Below are 5802 nucleotides of genomic sequence, written 5' to 3'. Positions count from 1 at the left end.
AACTAACGGCGGAGAGCTGCACGCTCTACATAAACAAAGAGGCTTTGTTTTTCTTTATCTATCTTGAATAGGCTTTTTTCAAGGTGAAAAGGCATAAGTTCAACACTTGTACCTTTAGAGGGATAAATAGACAACACTAGAAATAACTTATATTAGGGAAATAAATTTTTTAAATTTTAAAAATTATGTTCATGCCCCATAAGCAAGAGATAATTTCTGAGTTCTCTCACCCAGTTGAGAGAAAGAGAGAGAGTGAGAGAGAGAAAAAGACGGGGGGAGGAGAGGAATATAATAGTATTTCCCACAAAAGATGAGAAAGGATATACACACGGACGAAGTCCGTCTGGCGGGGGTCGGTGCACAAAGAAAAAAGAATATATGCATGGCGACTTAATATAAACATAGTTTGCTACAAAAATTTATAGAAATATTAAGAAAGCATAAACCTAATAACAAAATTAACTTACGCTAACGGATAAAATGAAAATTTATAAGTACAAAGAAATAAAAAATGAACAAAAAATGTGAAGAAAAAAAGAAGATATAAAATCAGCATTGGTTATGAATAAAACCGGTATATGAGCAAAATATGGAAATTGATTTACATGAATGAATATTTTTAAAACGACCTGCTGGGTCGATTGGAACAAGAATTAAGCCAGTAAACGACGGAGTTTTCTATAAAATATGCAAAATAAATTTAAAAAAGAGAGAGAGAGAGAGAGAGAGAGAGAGAGAGAGAGAGAGAGAGAGAGAGAGAGAAAGAAAAATGGCTTTTTCGATGTAAAACGACCTAATGGGTAACAGGAATTTAGCCCGTAAACCACGGAGTTTTCGATAAAAAAAATTCAAAAAATAGAGAAAAATATGGCTTTTTCAATGTAAAACGACCTGCTGGGTCGATTGTAACAAGAATTAAGCCAGTAAACGACGGAGTTTTCGATAAAAAATGCAAAAAAAAGAGAAAGAAAAATGACTTTTTCGATGTAAAACGACCTGCTGGGTAACAAGAATTAAGCCCGTAAACCACGTTGTTTTCGATAAAAAATGCAAAAATAGAGAAAAATATGGCTTTTTCGATGTAAAACGACCTTCTGGGTCGTTTGTAAGTTTGCAGGATCGTATTACATGAGGTTAAATATATAAAAGGTTAGATAAAATATACAAATCCAATAAAATAGGCAAAATAATTTATTTGAAAAAACAAATTTTAATCATAATAAAAAATAAACATTTTTGGGCTGGTTTAGTCTGGAACAATTTTCTCTCTCTCTAATGTCTTGTATTCCACTTAAAAATGCATCACTTCGTTGAATTTTCTCCACATTTTACGTTATTACGACCTTTAAAAATCTGAAGTTATTTAATTTCAACCTACGTCAACTTTTAGACTCTTTGTAAGTTAGAACACATTATAAGAGAGAAAATTAAGGATGTAATCAACAATAAGTCCTGCGATATTTTATTTTTTTAGCTTCGGTTCTAATTGATTTACAGAGGTTATGTTTGTGCCATTATGTCTATTTTATTAGTTTTTAAAGCTCTGTGAAGTTTCCCGTGGGTCACGGACACAAGTACACTTTTGTACTCAAGAACTAGAACGGAGGAAAGTCAATTGTATTCATCATTAAAAATAAAACAATTACAAACAAGACGGCACAAAGCTCTTGAAAACAACCTATTTGAACAACTTAAAACTTACAGGAAAAAAGTCTCGAAGGCTGTTCCACTTTATTCGTATTTTGACAGCACAACAACACGAATGAGAATGAAAATATCGAGGTGAACAAAGTAGGATGAAATTTCGGCAACGATTTCTACCATGGCACTTGCAACAGATAATCTTGAAACCCTGACATTTTTATTTTTTATTTTTATCATTGGGAAGAAATTATTTAATCATGAACAAGAACTCATAAAACATTCAAAAACTTATGAATAACATTCTTCAAAACCTTAAAACTGGAAGAAGAAAATATAAAAAGGACGGCCACATTTACTCCTACTTTAAAAACACATTTAACACAACCCAATGGTTGCATTAACTTCGTATTAATATTTAATTACTTTGTTACTTAAAAATCAAGAAGTGGTCAGAAGTTAGACTAAAGGAAAAATCAAAAAGGTGGTCAAAAAAAGATTAACTTAAATGCCACCGAACAATTTTCACAGGCATATTTATGCGTGTAGTGCGCCTAGATAGTCTGCCTGTTTACTTACTTGCCTCATAAAAAATAATTAATCACGAACAAGGCATCATAAAACACTAGAAAATCTATTAATATCTTTCCTCAACACGTTAGAATATTTAGGAGAAAAAATCTTGTTAATCTCGTTTATAAGTATTTCACTAGCAAAATAAAATATTTCACGGAATACGACGATATCATGACTACTATTAATATATAAATATTTAGTTACTTACAAAAGAGAAAGAGGAAAGAAGTTAGGTTGAGAAGGATAGATCGAAAATATTGTCAAAGCAGGATGAAATTAAATTTCATACGACTATTTTCATCAAGGCACAGACAATCAAAGTAATTCCGTATTTTTGTTTAACTTTATCATTATAGAAATTAATCACATACAAGAACACATAAATTTTGAACAACCTTCCTCGACATTTTACAACATGCAGGGGAACGAATATTTTCAAAGGATTTACTATGCATTTTACTAGCACATTTAGACATTTAATACAAACTAACTGTTGCATGAATACAACAGTATTATATAAATATTTAGTTACTTAAAAATAAAAAAGGACGACGTTATTGATTAAGAAAAGATCAAACAAGTGGTCAAGAACTGTGGAAGTAAATTTCGCCCTATTATTCCTTCCGATGCACATTTAAACAGATAGCCTAACTCAGCCTTTTACTTATTTCAATTAATTAATCTTTATGTAAGGTATTGGTTGAGATAAAAAGACAGTGTCACGAGCGGGATTCGAACCCGCGACCTTCGACCACTTGAGTATGGTGACTTCGATCTACTCGGACACTCACTTCCCATCTCAACCCAACCTTTCGAATTTTCCCTCATCTTTGCCATTTTTCAACTTGGTCTTTTTACTTACCTTTAGCATAATTTATTCTGTCTTAATATGTTGCTTAGATTTTATGTATTTTACACGATAAACGTTCGCGCGCATATCTAAAAAATTGCTTCGCCTACGTCGGCTGGTTTGAAGGTTGGTCGTTGAACCTGGCTTTAACAAAAATAAAAATATACAATTATTCCATGAATGTGGGTCAAGAAGGAAGGAATTCCTCTTTAAAAACGAAGGTCGCTCTCCTTTCTGTTTTCCGTCTCCGTGTCTTATTTTTCGCCCGTCTCTTCGGAATACATTTACCGTTGTACCTTCTATCGATTTAAAATCCAAAAGTAGTAATTAAATTATAATGGGCTTCCCGGGTTCTTTACGACGCACTGTTATTAGTTTCGGTTCAAGTTTTGTTTACGAGTGACTGAGGATGAAACGATTTATTGTAAACCCACCACGTCCATTCATGGTGTATTTATACATAAGTTGAATAATTTCAACTATGCATTCCTTTTTTAAAAACTTTATTTGACACTGTAAATATAAAGTTTAACTAATGTTTAACCATGTACTCTCGTTAGATGCTAAACCAGGAATGCCTGCTATAAGATTTATAATACAACAAGCTAATTATTTATGGAGGGTTTTTTTAACATTCTTACTATCCATCTAACTAAGCAGTACCTAGTGTTTGTAACTTATGGATTTATTTTACCATACTCAATTAGGAGGTTTTGGTTCCAGTTTGAATGTAGAATTTATTGGCTTGTAACACGAGTAGCTGAACACCCTGTGTAATAACCTTGAAATATACGCACAATAAAAACAGAAAACCATATTGAAAAAACAAAAAACAATATATAGTTAAATTACATAAAATAATGTGTGGTGATTAGTGACCGTTAATCGATAATTATTCAGAAATCGTGACCGAATCTCACGATTTCTGAATAACATAAAATAATTTTTTCACCTCTCCTTTTGTCCATTGGCAAAACTGTTCCAACATGCGTCTAATATTTTTGGACCTACCAAAAAATGCTCCACTAAAATAATCAATCCCATGTCTATAGTGAGCATTTTATTCCTCAACATGAGCCAAACGTCTAATTGATAAAAGTCAAGCTCGATTTTCACAATCATCCATCAATGCCATTGTCGACGTCACAAAATGGCTTACGATAAGGCACAATTGCACACTGACTAACAGTCCTCAGTATAAATTAGAGTGTGCTATTATCTTCAATTCACAAACCTTTTTTAAAAGACAACTGAAATCGCTGTACGAGAAGAGTTAAGGCTACTTTGTTGTATTCTTTGGTTACAAATCAAGTATGCATTGCTGGCGAAGCCATAATAATAATTAGTGAAATACTAATGAAACATAAAAATTAAATTTACGTTGGGTGGTCAATTGACCAAGTTACTTCTTTCAATTAATTCTTCATTCTATGTAAGGTCTTGGTTGAGATAAAAAAAACCAGTGTCACGAGCGGGATTCGAACCTACGACCTTCGGCTAAATAAGCCATTTCAACCAAAACCTTACAAAAAAGATTAATTAATTAAAGAATAAAAACCATGTTTAAAACACAGGTTAATATTTTTAAAGTGTGCAATACATAATAATTTTAAATTTTCCGAAAAACCCCGAAGCCAATTACAACTTAGCAATTAACACTTATTAACGATGAAGGGTCAGAAGGGGTGTAAAACAACAGGGGAGACCCAGAAAAGTCGCAATTAAATAGAACATGCAATTAGTTTAGATGGCAAACTCATTATATCCTTCCTCTCTGGAAGAATTCCTCTAGAATTCTCCGGTTTGGGTAAACAACTGGTAACTTGTTAACAATAGGAATCATTCGCTATTTAGCGTTTCTTATTATTAAAAAAAAGCACAAAGAATAATAATTTCAATATAATGAACAAAGTAAGGCCTTTCAGTTTGATATATCTGATAAAATTCAAAATCATTCAACCTAATAAATACCAAATGAAATATTATTTGAAATAAATCTCTGAATATTTATCGACTTCACATTTTTATATCTTAATCCTCTAAATTACAACAGTATAAAATTCAATTTGACAAATGATCACAAACACCACATAATGTCTACGAGGTGCTCAACAGCATAAATAATTATGCTATTGCCTATTATTAAATCTATCAACTCTACTTTATCATATACATAAAACCAATCGCACCAGACAACATTATACGGTCTGACTCAAACCACCCATACAGACACAAAATGGCAGCAACAAAATGCTTGATGTACAGATGTTTCCATATGGTGTTGAGACTCGTGAGGATCTTTAACGTCCAGACTTATCCCCGAGAGGACTTCTTAGACATTCCTTGGCTAGCGAGGTGGTGCAATGCTAACCAAGTTCAGAAGGCCCTAAAAAGGGCACATCCATACATGTGCCTTGAAAAAGGCAGTTTTGTGGTTCTGGCATAGCCTTTAAACCGTGCCTTTCACAACCCACGTAGAAGGCACTCTATCTCTGACTCCGGTTGGCTGGTACTCTCCAGCTAAGGTACAATTTGTTTGAAACCACGACCATCACGAGTCCAACCTCAATTAGTAGAGCCGCTTGACTACTCTACTCCCATGGTTCAGTATTACTTTTAAGTTCACTACTTTCGTGGTCTGCTTGACCAAGTAATATCTTTCAATTAATTAAGGTTTTTAGTTGAAATAAAATCCCGCTCGTGCCATTAACTTTTTTATCTCAACTAAAAACCTT

Source organism: Cimex lectularius, unplaced genomic scaffold (genome assembly GCF_000648675.2).
Source record: "Cimex lectularius strain Harlan isolate CLEC.00 unplaced genomic scaffold, Clec_2.1 scaffold98, whole genome shotgun sequence".
Lineage (NCBI taxonomy): Eukaryota > Metazoa > Arthropoda > Insecta > Hemiptera > Cimicidae > Cimex > Cimex lectularius.
Note: the sequence above shows the minus strand (reverse complement) of the source record.